Consider the following 15,734-nt stretch of genomic DNA (forward strand, 5'->3'; position numbering starts at 1 on the left):
GTAAACTCCAGTAATGCTCCATAACCTTGTTCCTGCGACGGACACGAGTTAGGAGTGTTACATTTTCGATTTTTCCTTCTAAAATTAACTTGTTTCCCTAAATATCAGAAAAATGGCTCAAAATCCTAATTATTTTCTGAAAATAGCATATATTGCTAATTTTACATATAAATAAACAAAAAAATATTGAATACAAAATTCATATTCATACCATATAATAATATTAATTATATTTATGGAATTTGTATAAATATTTTATAAACATGAGTATTCCTTATAATTATATACAATATTCCTATTAAAATAAAAAAAATGGAAAAGATTATTAAAAATATCCAAATAAAAAATAATTCAAAGAAAAAACTTAAATCCAAAAAAGCAAAATCCCAACCCACACATTAACCCCCCAAATAGTCAACGACAATAATGGATGCAAATAATAATCTGAAACCACCACCCCACCCAAAAAAGGAATTCTTTTTTTAATTATTGGTCTTGAGCTAGTGTTTGAAGCATATGTAAGATCATTGTCGACTGATAATAACTCAAAGACACATTGAACCGCCATTACGGAGCACTATGAGTGCCTGGTCAAACTAAAACCTTCATTTGTCGACCTTGTTGAAGGTTTTACCTTGAGCTCTGTATATATAGACAAACTTTGGTTGCTCCCTTCACATGCAGAGAGAAGTAGCCAATTAAAAGAGTTGTGATAATTGTCTATGTTTTCTTCTAGTTTTCATTCTGTTTACCCAGCTAACTGGGAGAATTGAAATCAAGTTACATGCAGAAAATGAGTTCAGATGATGGAATTTATCACCATCATCATTCTGACAAAGAGGCTTTAGGAACTGATAAAGTGCCCCATATCGGTCCATTGAGTAGCTCTTTGAACAAAAGGGCAGGGCGGAAAGGTTCCCGGTTTAACCTTCCTGGCTCAAGTTCTTCCAAAGGCGATGACTATGTTGAGATTACCCTGGACGTTGGCGATGATTCCATCGCGGTTCACAGTCTAAAGGCAGCAAATGGAGATGATTTGCAAGACGACCCTGAGCTAACTTTGCTGGCTAAAGGTCTTGAGAAGAAATCTAGCGTGGGTTCATCAATGGTGAGGAATGCTTCAGCAAAGATTAAGCAAGTGGGACAAGAATTGAAGCGCTTAACATCGTTATCCAAGAAGCCACCTCGCTTTGATAGGACAAAGTCTGCAGTAGCTCATGCTCTAAAGGGGCTTAAGTTTATAAGCAAGACTGATGGTGAACATGGATGGGTTGCTGTGGAGAAGCTGTTTGATGAAATTTCTGCTTCTAACAATGGAGTTTTGCCTCGTTCACGATTTGGCGAATGCATAGGTAGGTTTCGAAATAATAATCAACATCCAAATCTAAACTATGAGTTTTGGACTAAATAGTTGCAGACGTGCTTCAAATGCAAATGCAGGAATGGAGTCAAAGGAATTTGCTGGGCAGTTGTTTGATGCTCTTGCTCAAAAACGAAACCTTCAATTTGATTCCATTGATAAGGCTCACCTCAAAGAGTTTTGGGATCAGATCTCGAATCAAAGCTTCGATGCCAGGCTTCAAACTTTCTTTGACATGTAAATTTTGCTGTTTCTTTTTGTTAACCTTTCTTAGATTAGTTGTATCAATAAATCATGCACTTTGAGTTGCAGGGTGGATAAAGATGCAGATGGAAGAATTACTGAGGAGGAAGTTAAAGAGGTATGGGACCTTAATTGCAGCAAATTTAAGAAAGCTGACCATTTAATTTATATCTCACTCTTGACTTACTTTTACAGATTATCAGTCTTAGTGCCTCTGCAAACAAACTCTCAAACTATTGGGAATTATCCATATTTATGGAAAATCAAAGATATGGGTATCAAATAATAGAAAGTCAAAGATATGGGTATCAAATATTGGAAAGTCAAAGATATGGGTATCAAATATTGGAAAGTCAAAGATATGAGTATCGAGATATTGGCATAATAAAATCTGAGATATTTGCAATATATGGTCCCTAATTGTAAAGTGACTTTGCAAGTTGATCCCTAAACCTCAACTATAAATAGGCATAACCATCTCTCATTCTGTATCTCAAACTTGCCATTCTCTACTTAAGGCATTGTTTTCTCTCTCTCTCTTTGTAAATTCTCACTTGTATTTTGGAGTGAAATATATTTGGTAGTGCCCGAGGACGTAGGCAAAATTTGCTGAACCTCGTTAAATTCTTGTGTTCTTTATTGTATTATTTTGCATGAATTGTGTGTGTGATTGTAGTGATTTATTGTGCTATTAAATTACGATTGAGGGATATTCTGGCTAGGAAAGACCTGGTACTTAAGCGATCCTTGTGATCCACCTCTCTTTCCTGGGAATTGAACTTAGTGTGATTTTTTAGTACAATAATTTTACTCTTTTACACGCTTCCGCACAACAATTGGTATCAGAGCTAGATTCGTACTTGGGGAATACGATCGTTCACGGCACTGTTCACGTACTGTAGTTGGGATTGAGGAGAAAAAAATGGAAAAGTCATCGTCAAAGACTACTGTGACCAATGCGAAATTTGAAGTAGAGAAATTTGATGGTACCAATAATTTTGGTATGTGGCAATGTGAGATCCTGGATGTCTTATGTCAGCAAGAGCTGGATATAGCCCTTGAAGAAAAACCTGACAAGATGGATGACAAGGAGTGGGCCAAAATCAATAGACAGGCATGTGGAACAATTCGCCTATGTTTGGCCAAAGAGCAGAAGTACTCTGTCATGAGGGAGACATCAGCGAAGAAGTTGTGGGATACACTGGAAGAAAAGTTTCTAACAAAAAGTCTTGAAAATAGGCTTTATATGAAAAAAAAACTTTATCGATTCACGTATGCACCCGGTATGTCGATGAATGACCATGTGAACTCATTCAATAAAATTTTAGCAGACTTGCTAAATTTGGATGAGAAATTTGAAGATGAAGACAAGGCATTACTGTTGTTGAATTCTCTTCCTGATGAATATGATCATCTTACCACCACATTGCTTCATGGGAAGGATACAATCACATTTGATGCAGTCTGTAGTGCGTTGTATAGATCTGAGACTCGAAAGAAAGATAAAAAAGATCACAGAGATACAACTACAGAAGTCTTAACAGTAAGAAGTCGTTCCCGCAGCAACAAATATTGTAGAAGGAGTAAGTCCAAAGGGAGACCTGCCAAAGATGAATGTGCTTTTTGTCGTGAGAAAGGGCATTGGAAAAAGAATTGTCCTAAGTTACAAAAGGGTAAAGCTATTTCTGATGCATGTGTAGCGGAGCATGATGAGGAGTCAGACTTTAGCTTGGTTGGCATGGCAATGGCATGTCATACAGATGAGTGGATTTTGGATTCGGGATGTACTTACTATATGTGTCCTAATAAGGACTGGTTTTCTAGTCTTAAAGAACTAGAAGGTGGAGTTGTTTTTATGGGCAATGATAGCGCTTGTAAGACAATGGGAGTAGGTACAATCCAATTGAAGAATCACGACGGCTCAATTCAAGTCTTGACAGATGTTCGCTACATACCTAGCTTGAAGAAAAATCTTATCTCATTAGGGGTCCTAGAATCTAAAGGGCTCACAATCACTTTGAGAGATGGATTACTAAAGGTAGTAGCTGGGGTATTGACGGTGATGAAAGGCACAAGAAGGAATAATCTGTACTATTTAAATGGAAGTACAGTTATTGGATCAACATCAACAACTTTTACGAAAGATGCAGATTCAGAGGCTACCAGGTTATGGCATATGCGATTGGGACATGCTGGTGAAAAAGCTTTGCAGAGTTTGGCGAAGCAAGGCTTGTTGAAAGGTGCAAATTCTTGCAAATTGGAATTCTGTGAACATTGTGTTCTGGGCAAGCAGACGAGGATAAAATTTGGTTCAGCAATTCACAATACAAAAGAAATTCTGGACTACGTTCACAGTGATGTGTGGGGACCTACTAAAGTGGCTTCTTTGGGAGGTATGCACTATTTTGTTACTTTTGTTGATGATTATTCAAGAAAAGTATGGGTGTATCTAATGAAAAGGAAAAATGAAGTTTTGGATGTATTTCTGAAATGGAAGAAGATGGTGGAGACCCAGGCTGGTCGAAAAGTCAAACGACTTCGATCAGACAATGGTATTGAGTACAAGAATGATCCATTTCTACAAGTATGTCACGATGAAGGTATTGTACGACACTTCACTGTTCGAGATACACCACAACAGAATGGGGTGGCAGAACGTATGAATCGGACTATACTGGAGAAAGTTCGATGTATGTTGTCCAATGCTGGATTGGGCAAAGAATTTTGGGCTGAGGCAGTTACATATGCGTGCCATCTAATTAATCGGTTGCCATCAGCTGCAATAAATGGAAAAACTCCTATGGAGAGGTGGGCTGGTAAACCTGCTATTGATTATGATTCTTTACATATTTTTGGTTCCACTGCATATTATCATGTAAAAGAATCTAAGTTAGACCCAAGAGCAAAGAAAGCATTATTCATGGGTATAACTGGTGGAGTAAAAGGATACCGTCTCTGGTGTCCTGATACAAGGAAAATAATTTTCAGTAGAGATGTGACTTTTGATGAATCAACCATGATGAAGAACAATGATTCACAAAAAGATAACACAACCAGTGGCACTTTGCAGTAGGTGGAGCTTGAAAAGGTTAATGATGATCCAGCTAATATTGAAGGAACAAATGATGAAGAAGTTTCAACCCAAGAACTTCTACAACAACATGATTCAATTGCATATAGAAGGCCAAGAAGAGAGATTCGTATGCCTGCTCGCTTTGATGATATGGTGGCCTATGCACTTCCAATTGCAGATGCTGATGTTCCTTCTACTTACACAGAAGCAAGAAGTAACTCTGATAGTGTAAAGTGGAAGCAAGCTATGAATGAAGAAATGCAGTCTCTTCATAAAAATAGGACTTGGGAGTTGGTGACACTACCTAAAGGAAAGAAGGCAATTGGATGCAAATGGGTATATGCAAAGAAGGAAGGATTTCCTGATAAAAATGAAGTTCGATACAAGGCTAGATTGGTAGCAAAGGGTTACGCTCAGAAAGAAGGAATAGACTACAATGAAGTATTTTCTCTAGTTGTGAAGCATTCGTCTATTCGGATTTTGCTAGCCTTGGTTGCGCAATATGATCTTGAACTAGTTCAGCTCGATGTGAAGACTGCATTTTTACACGGTGATTTGGAAGAGGAAATCTATATGACTTAGCCAGATGGATTCAAGGTTGCTGATAAAGAAAATTGGGTTTGCAAACTGACAAAGTCGCTTTATGGATTGAAACAATCTCCAAGGCAGTGGTACAAGCGATTTGATCAGTTCATGAAAGGGCAAAGGTATACAAGAAGTAAATTTGATCATTGCGTGTATTTTCAGAAGCTACAAGAAGGATTTTTCGTATACTTGCTCTTATATGTTGATGATATGTTGATAGCATCTAAGAGTAAAGTTGAAATTGAGAGATTGAAGACTCAACTCAACCTTGAGTTTGAGATGAAAGATCTAGGTGAAGCTAAGAAGATCCTTGGCATGGAAATATGTAGGGATAGAGCTCATGGCAGAGTTAGTTTATCTCAGAAGCAATATTTAAAGAAGATACTACAGAAGTTTGGCATGAACGAGCAGACTAAAGCTGTAAGTACCCCGTTGGCTTCTCATTTCAAGCTTTCTGTACAACTATCTCCTTCGACAAATACGGAACAAGAATACATGTTACAAGTTCCGTATTCTAATGCAGTAGGTAGCTTGATGTATGCAATGGTGTGTACAAGACCCGACATTTCACAGGCAGTTAGTATAGTGAGCAGGTATATGCATAATCCTGGAAAAGGACATTGGCAAGCTGTGAAATAGATTCTACGGTATATTCATAAGACCATGGATATTGGATTACTGTTCAAGCAGGATACTACACTTGGTAAAGGTGTTGTTGGGTACGTTGATTCTGATTATGCCGGTGATTTGGACAAACGAAGATCAACCACTGGTTATGTGTTTACTCTTGCTGGAGGACCAATAAGTTGGAAGTCTACACTGCAGTCTACAGTTGCGTTGTCAACCACAGAAGCTGAATACATGGCTGTAACAGAGGCTGTAAAGGAAGCTATTTGGTTACAAGGTATGGTTAAAACCTTGGGATTGGTCCAGGAGCATATTAATGTGTATTGTGATAGTCAAAGTGCTATTCATTTAGCAAAGAATCAAGTCTATCATGCACGTACAAAGCATATCGATGTACGTTTCCACTTTGTGTGGGAAATTATTGATGAGGGGAAAATTCACCTTCAGAAGATTAAGACTGTAGATAATCCCGCAGATATGATGACCAAGGTGGCAACAACAATCAAGTTCGAACATTGTTTGAACTTGATCAATATTCTGCATGTTTAACAGTTGAAGAAGGCACTATCAAGTGTTGTTGACAAAGGCAGAGAGAATTGTGTGAAGATAAGATTACTCGAATCAAATCTTCAAGGTGGAGATTATTGGGAATTATCCATATTTATGGAAAATCAAAGATATGGGTATCAAATAATAGAAAGTCAAAGATATGGGTATCAAATATTGGAAAGTCAAAGATATGGGTATCAAATATTGGAAAGTCAAAGATATGGGTATCGAGATATTGGCATAATAAAATCTGAGATATTTGCAATATATGGTCCCTAATTGTAAAGTGACTTTGCAAGTTGATCCCTGAACCTCAACTATAAATAGGCATAACCATCTCTCATTCTGTATCTCAAACTTGCCATTCTCTACTTAAGGCATTGTTTTCTCTCTCTCTCTTTGTAAATTCTCACTTGTATTTTGGAGTGAAATATATTTGGTAGTGCCCGAGGACGTAGGCAAAATTTGCTGAACCTCGTTAAATTCTTGTGTTCTTTATTGTATTATTCTGTATGAATTGTGTGTGTGATTGTAGTGATTTATTGTGCTATTAAATTACGATTGAGGGATATTCTGGCTAGGAAAGACCTGGTACTTAAGCGATCCTTGTGATCCACCTCTCTTTCCTGGGAATTGAACTTAGTGTGATTTTTTAGTACAATAATTTTACTCTTTTACACGCTTCCGCACAACACAAACATCCAGAAACAAGCTGAGGAATATGTAGCCTTGATTATGGAAGAATTAGACCCTGACAACCTAGGATTCATCATGGTAAATTCAAGCTAGTCCGAGTACCATTACATTTTGGCTTCATTTCAGTGACCATAATTCTTTCATTTTAAGCAGATACACAATCTGGAAATGCTTCTGTTGCAAGGACCAGACGAATCTGTAAGAGGAGAAAGCCGGAACCTTAGCCAAATGCTAAGTCAGAAGCTTAAGCCTACATATGACTACAACCCAGTGAGGAGATTCTACCGAGACACCATTTATTTCTTGCTAGATAACTGGCAGAGAGTGTGGGTGATGGCCCTCTGGACTGGGGCCATGTGTGGTCTGTTTTCATACAAATATATCGAGTATCGACAGAGGGAAGATGTGTTTGAAGTAATGGGGCATTGTGTTTGCTTTGCCAAAGGTGCCGCTGAGACACTTAAATTGAACATGGCTTTGATATTGCTACCAGTCGTAACACCATAACCTGGTTAAGGAACAAGACCAAGTTAGGAGCTGTTGTTCCTTTTGATGACAACCTCAACTTCCATAAGGTAACAAGGAACATGTTTTCTGGTATTAAGAACTGAATGAATGGGGTTCATTTGATTGCTTCATTACAGGTAATTGCAGTTGGAATTTCAATTGGGGTTGGCATACATGGGATTTCCCATTTGGCATGTGATTTTCCCAGACTGCTTCATGCCACACCTGATGAGTATGAACCAATTGAAAAATATTTTGGAGAACAAGCCAAGAGCTACTGGCATTTTGTGAAGCATATTGAAGGGGTAACTGGGATTATAATGGTGGCTTTAATGGCCTTTGCTTTCACGCTCGCCACGCCTATGTTCAGGCGGGGTAGGATGAAGCTTCCAAAGCCTCTAAACAAGCTCACTGGCTTCAATGCCTTATGGTATTCTCACCATATATTTGTCATTGTTTATACTCTCCTCATTGTGCATGGAATCAAGCTCTTCTTAACCAAGAAATGGTACAAGAAAACAGTAAGCAATGAATATAATCACTTTAAGTTCCAGATATACAATATATATTAAACAAAAAATTCACTTTTCTTTCCCTTTTTGGAAATGACAGACTTGGATGTACTTGACAATTCTAGTTTTCCTATATATATGTGAAAGATTGACAAGATTGCTTAGATCAAGCATCGAGGCTGTTACCATACAGAAGGTAAGCAAATTTAGTTTAATTGATTATAAAACTAGTTTCAAGTTTGAATCCTAGTATGACCATTATAGTTGTATGGTTGAAAACTTAATAGGTTGCTGTTTATCCTGGAAATGTACTAGCACTTCACATGTCAAGGCCCCGTGGATTTAGATACAAGAGTGGACAATACATTTTTGTTAATTGCGATGTTGTGTCGCCATTTGAATGGTAAGAGCTTTCTTAGGCCGTAATTGTATTGACTCAAACCTGACCATTTTTTCTCACATGGAGACAGGCACCCATTTTCCATTACTTCTGCACCGGGAGATGATTATGTGAGTGTTCATATTAGGACACTTGGTGACTGGACGGGACAACTCAGGACTGTATTTTCAAAAGTAACTTCTCTTACCTTACCTCTATTTTTCGACATTTAGATTAGTTTAGTTTTGTTAATACCCAAGTTCCTACCTAACCCATATGACTTTTTTTCTTTCTTTCGATGAAAAGCCCATAAAATTTAATCATGGAAAATGCTGTTCCAGGTGTGTAAACAGCCTACCAATGGCAAAAGTGGCCTCCTTAGAGCCGATTGCTTGCAAGAAAACAACAACCCAGAGTAAGTTGAGATTGATACTAGCCGGATTGCATTTTGCCTATTCCACTCAAAAAATAAATCAATTAGTTTTTATATATTAGATCAAAAAGTAAATTGATATTTCCATAAAAAAATTGTTCTATAAAAAAAGTTATCTATTTCTACTGTTAAAAATTGATCCATGGGCTTTAGAATGAGGTACACATGGTATGCCGTGTGTGATTGTATAATTATTCTGCCAGCAACATCAGTTTTTAACCGTAAAAATTGATGATTTTTTTATTAGAAAGAACTATTTTGTTCTTTAATCTAACGTATAGATATTAATCTGTTTATTTTAAATAAAGATGATAAGATATAATCTGACTTCTAATATTAAAGCCTCATGATAATTTTACCAATTAATAACTTTATTCCTAAAAGAAAAGAAAAAGTCTTTGGAATCTCTTAACTTAACTAATGGTATTGATGAAACATTAAAGTAGGGGTCTAAGAATTTAACATGCAGTGAATAAGAGGTAGCTGAAAAGTTAGCACACAAATTTGCTTGTTTTAGTGGTGGTATAATTAAAGGAGAGCAAGCGAATTATAGTATACCCAGTTCTGAGGAACAGTTGAAACATTGATAAGAGGAGTGAAGGAGCATGGCTGAATTGAGAATGAGTGACAATCTCATTTCTGATAGTCTAAAAAGGATATGCCAAATTGATGCAACCTAGGCACATAATTGTTCACGTCCCCATCACAAACCCAGCTGGTCCACTTTTGCATAATGCTCCATATTTTACACCATGCACCCTTATCTTTCCTGATAGCATAATATATAAAAATATATATAGATATATATATAATATTGACTTATTTGACACTTTAATTTTAAAAAAAATAGTATTTTATTTTATTTTATTTTATTAAGGTATCTTATGTTAACATCGTAATGAATTATTAAACCATCCAATAAAAATTCGATATGTAGATTTTTTTTTTCAAATCAGCAAATCTACATAGATAATATAATATGATATGAAAAAAATAAATAAATTAAATTAAATTAAACAAAAGAAATGAAAAACTAAATAAAACAAAAAATCATATGTTTAATTATTTATTTATTTTTATTTTTTTTGTTTGATTTAGTTTTTCACATCATATTATATTATCCATGCGGATTTGATGATGTAGAAAAAGTTCTATATGTTGATTTTTAATTGGTTGGTTTAGTAATTCAATTGATTGGTTTAGTAATTCATTAACGGTGTTAACACTAGATACCACATTGGACATTTTATGCAAGTACAAGTACCATAATAAAACGCATATTGGTAGTTCAAGTACCACATTAGACATTTTCAAAGGACAAACATAATATTAAATATTTTATGAAAGTATAAATACCAAATGTGACATTATTCTTAAAAATTTTAATCTAAAATTATGCAATTATGAATTAACCTACTAAATGTTGTAATATTACAAAGCTTAAAGTATAATTGCACTTTGGTGTCATAATAATTATGGTATATAATTAATAATTTATTTTATGCTATTAATTATATACTATTATAGCATCTTCACTTTAATTTTCTTAGTTAATATTTTAACCATTTAGTACTCTACATTAATAATTTCTTCTCATGTTATTAATCATATGCTACTATTATGTAGTTATATTTTTTTAATTATAAAACTTATCATATATTATGAATAAATTACAAAATTAAAATTATATTACAACTTTTACTTTATTTTATTTATAGCCTTTTAAGTTTGAAATTCTAATAAATAAGTCCAATAATCAAAGTACAAAATTTAAAAATATAATATATATATTTAAAATTTAAGAATTTTGTTAACCCGTGCATCTCTTGAAAAAGAAAATTTAATTAATAAATTGTAAAAATTAAGATTTCTAAAAAATATATAAAATTTGAAAATAAAAGTACAAAAGAGAATGATTTTTTAAAAGCTTTTTAGGTCTATTTTATTTTTATATTTTTGATTTATTTATATATATTTATTTTCATACATAAAATCTTCAAAAATTTATTTATTTAAAAATTAATATGAAAAATATAACAATTGTCCACTTTTCGCATTTGCGAAGATGTTGATGGTGCCCATTTAGTGGTTTAGCAATGTCATATTCGTTGTTTGTCGGTTCTCCTTGAAATACGGGGCCATATTTTATCCCTGCCTGCCTATCTCACTTAGCTTACAAATCACCTCCATATCACAAAAACAATAGCATCAAGTTGTTGAAAGTTAGCAACCAAAACACTACTTTCAAAACCTTTGACTCATGCTACATGCCAATGAAGAAAATTTGGATATTTCACCTTGTTAGCTAGTGGCAGTCACAAACCTCCTTTGATGGAAAGTGGATGTCCCTAACAACAGAAATATATATAGTCATTTTCATCTTTAGCTGTACATTACTTTTTTTTCATAACCACTGTAGCTCAAATTATTGGGGTTTAACATTTTAGGGATTACATAAAAATTAAAATTTTTAAAATGATTATATAAAGGTTAATTTTTTAGAAAAATATTTAAATAAAAGATTTTCAAGTACTCTAACTTAATAATTGTAATAAAAATTAAGTAAATGTCAACTTGTTTAGAATAAAATAGGTGTCAGTTGAATCATATATTAAGTAAAATTATAAATATGCTACATTTGAAAGGTTTTTAGTAGAGCACTTTAAACAAAGTTTGACCCTTATTTGATCATTTTAAAAAGTTTGACATTCATTTAAATAATTTTGTAAATGTTTAGTTTTTATATGATCGATTAAACTTTATGAGCAACCTATATAAAAGATTATGCCTCAATTAATGTATGACAAAGCAGAGGCGATTCTAGGGGGGCTGGCATGGGCTCGCCCCCCCTAAAATGAAAAATTGTCATTTAAACCTTTTAATTTTTTAAAATTTTAAATTAATAAAGGTAAAATTACACTTTAATCTTCCTAAAATTATAAAAATTTGATTTAATCTTTTAAAAATTATAAATATATAAACTATATAAAAAATTTAAAATTTCGTTCTGCCCCTAAAAAATTATTCTGCTTTGCCATGTCACAAAGGATGCTTTTCAAAAGCAATAGATTGCTGAATATGTTTGATTGATGACTGAAATGTACAGATTCCCAAGAGTGCTAATCGATGGGCCATATGGAGCACCAGCACAGGACTACAAGAAATATGAAGTGGTTTTGTTAGTGGGTTTGGGGATTGGAGCAACCCCCATGATCAGCATTGTCAAAGACATTGTACACAACATCAGATCCATGGCGGAGGATGAATATGAAGAACTGAGCAGTGCCCTGGAAAATGGGGCTACCATAAATAACAAAACGAGTTCTCCATCTCCACCAAATCCAAAAAGAAGAGAAAACTTCAAGACAAAGAGGGCTTACTTTTATTGGGTAACAAGGGAACAAGGCTCTTTTGATTGGTTCAAGGGCATCATGAATGAAGTAGCTGAAATGGACCATGATCATGTCATTGAGCTCCATAACTATTGCACCAGTGTTTACGAAGAAGGTGATGCTCGCTCTGCGCTCATCACCATGCTCCAGTCTCTCAACCATGCTAAAAACGGTGTCGATGTCGTCTCTGGTACACGTGTAAAATCGCATTTCGCCAAGCCAAATTGGCGCAGTGTCTACAAACACATTGCTGTTAATCACAACAACGCTCGAGTTGGTACGTACTACTACGCTGAACTAACCATTTTTAAACACAATACGGATGGTTTTAATATTAAATAGTTGGGAAAATGGTATTGGCAGGTGTGTTTTATTGTGGGGCACCGGCGCTGACCAAGGTGCTACGCCAGCTAGCTTCAGATTTCTCTCACAAGACCTCCACCAAGTTTGATTTCCATAAGGAGAATTTTTAATAAGGAGATGAAGTTAAATAATAAAATGACAGTCTAAGCTAAACCTCACTTTGGGAAACTTGTGCACACCTTTGATCCCACTTCTGTCTTGGTTGTATAAAGTTCTTTGGCCCACTTTTCTTGACCACCTATAACATGTTTCTATTATCTATCAAAAATATCAATAAAAAGTTGGACCACCATACTGGCTTATTGATTGGGATTTCTGGTGGACCAAAAAGAATGGGCTTAGCTCAAATACACTATTGCTCAACAAAGGACTAGGCCGACCCTAATGAGTTTAAATATAAAAAGACAATTTGACCCAAATAAGTTAGGACAAGGCACGGTGTCTTCTATAGGCTCTAATCCTATAAGTTTAAGCGCTTGCACAAGCATAACATACGGTACCCTCTTAGCTTTTCTTTTGCTACTGGGCTTTTTTACCTTAATAATGCAAATTTTTTTTTTATCTGAAATGATATGTATATGAGATTATTTACTAAAGTAGTATGTTCGTAATAGTTACATGGGTGGTGCTTTACGAGTTGGCACCACCACTTTCTTTTTCGTACAATCATCAGGCCATTATGAGACCATAATAAGGTTTAAAAAAAATCATTTTTTGTTGGTGGTGCCAACCTATATGGCGGTACCAATATTACCTATCATAATACAGGTAAAATACAAGTTTGAATTGGGTTGGAGGGGTGGAGGAGACTTGTTAGGCACCGCCCAGGTAGAGGGATGCTGTCAGGCAATGCCCAGGTGGAGGGACGCTGTCAAGCGACATCGGTCCCTATGTAACAGCCCGGTTTAGACCCTAGTCGAAATAGTAGTTTCGGGACCACAAATTCGAGTCAGAAAAATATTTAAATATTATTTTCTATGTTTACTGTATGTGGTTAAGTATGTGTGAAAGTTTTGTATGAAAATTTAATCGTTTGTGTGCTCAATTTGATAAAAGGACCTAATAGCGTAAAATGCAAAAGTGAGGTTCCATACGTTAAAAGTACCTATTTGCTATGGCTGTTTAATTGAGAGGTCCTTATGTGGTAATAAACCATTAAATTATTGATTGAACATTGATGGCTTTAATGAATATGAATTATATGTTTAATAAAGGTTAAGTTAGTAATTATTATAATTATGGTTATTATAATAAAACAAAATGAATTTTGTTTATCATTTTAACATCACCTAGCCGAATTCATCAAAGAAAAAGAAAGAAAAGAGTCCTAGGGTTTCAGCACTTTAAGATTGAATTAAGGTATGTGTTTTTGATTGGTTTTTGATAATTTCTACGTTTTTGTGATCGTTGCTTAGAGTTCTATCAAGCCCATGTCTCAATTTCTGATTTTGTTGATGATTTTGAGTTGAGCCATTGATGAAATTGTGAGCTATGTGTTCTTAAATGACGAAAATAAAAGATATGTGTTGGGTTAATATATTTTGTCTTTGAATTTTTGATGAATTTGAAAAATTTGGGCTAAATTGTAAAAAATAGGATTTTGAGGGACTAAAATGTGAAATAAATGAAATGTGTGGACTTACATGAACACCATGTATATTCGGCTAAGCAAGTGTGTATGGAAATTTTGTATATTTTGTGATTTTATGAAGTAGGGACTAAATTGTCAAAATATGAAAATGTGAGGGCTAATTTGTAAAATTCCATAAATATGTGCATATGGATTGAATCGAATGATTTGTTGAATAAAAGAGTTAAATTTGAATGTGTTTACATCAAGAACAAAAAAAAAGGGAATTAGATCGGGGGAAACGAAAGTCGTTGAATAGTTGCTCGTTTCAGTTCATTTTCGTACGAGGTAAGCCAATATACAAATAAATGTGTTCGAATTAAATTATTAATTGCTTACATGATATTTGAATTGTGATGAATGGATTTGAGAGCTGAATATGTGAAATCCGAGAAAGTTTCTATAATGTGACGACGTCCAAAAAGCCCCGTACGAACTATAGGAATAGTTAGGATACATATGTCATGACATAGGATTTGGCATGTGTTTTTATGTAAGACCACGTATAGGACGTTGGCATCGAATTATGATTTACGTGTAAGACCATGTCTGAGACATCGGCATCTTATTTGATTTCATGTAAGACCATGTTTGGGACAGTGGCATCGATATTTGATTACATGTAAGACCACGTTTTGGGATGTTGGCATTGTACGAGCTTTCCGAGCTATCCGAGTATCCTTATTGATTCCGAACGGTTCAACGGATATTCCAAGAAATGAATGAATATGAGAATGTGTATCCAAATTCAGGTACGTTTGAAATGTACATTATGATTAAGAATGAAAGGTAAGTATATGTTTATATGTGGACATTTGAAATATGTATGAATTATATGAGTATGAAATGTATTATGTGTAAGTGATTTATGAACAATTGAGTTATATGAGAATTATGGATATGTGGTTATGTTTTGTTATGAACTACATGAATGAAATGGTTTAGAAATATATTATGTGATGAGTTTATTTGTATATGGCTTACTAAGCTTTTGAAAGCTTACTTTGTGTGTGTTTTTAACTGTTTTATAGATATCGAAGCTACCGAAGCTCGAGGATCGTCAAAGATCATCACCATACTATCAAACTCTATTTTGATATATTTTGAAAGTGTAAATATTGAAGTGTGACATGTATAGGCTAGAAGTATTTGAATATGTTTGTGATGTATATATCATGCCATGTGATATGGCTAGATTTAAGTTGTCATTTGGTTTGGATGTAAATTTATAAGTTGCGTTAAGAAATGGTATGTTTGATATGTATGAATGACCTAGTGAGAAACGGTCAATTTGGTAAGTTGGTAATGTGATTTAGTTGTGGAAATGTTGTGATTTTAGTATGTTTTGGAATGGATAAAAAGGATGAAATTGGAGGATAATGATA

At 34.6% G+C, this 15,734-nt stretch overlaps 1 long non-coding RNA gene and 1 pseudogene across 1 annotated transcript; one reads left to right on the forward strand and one right to left on the reverse strand.

The window, feature by feature from the left end:
- Positions 1–778: 778 nt before the first annotated feature.
- Positions 779–13,021, forward strand: LOC107887590 (respiratory burst oxidase homolog protein C-like; annotated as a pseudogene).
- LOC121225017 (uncharacterized) lies at positions 11,084–12,814 on the reverse strand. The gene is made up of 2 exons (XR_005922670.1): positions 12,345–12,814; positions 11,084–11,312 (listed from the first exon to the last, which is right to left on the reverse strand). It is a non-coding gene; the product is annotated as an uncharacterized lncRNA (long non-coding RNA).
- Positions 13,022–15,734: the final 2,713 nt, after the last annotated feature.

Source organism: Gossypium hirsutum, chromosome A03 (assembly GCF_007990345.1).
Source record: "Gossypium hirsutum isolate 1008001.06 chromosome A03, Gossypium_hirsutum_v2.1, whole genome shotgun sequence".
In the NCBI taxonomy this organism is placed as follows: Eukaryota; Viridiplantae; Streptophyta; class Magnoliopsida; order Malvales; family Malvaceae; genus Gossypium; species Gossypium hirsutum.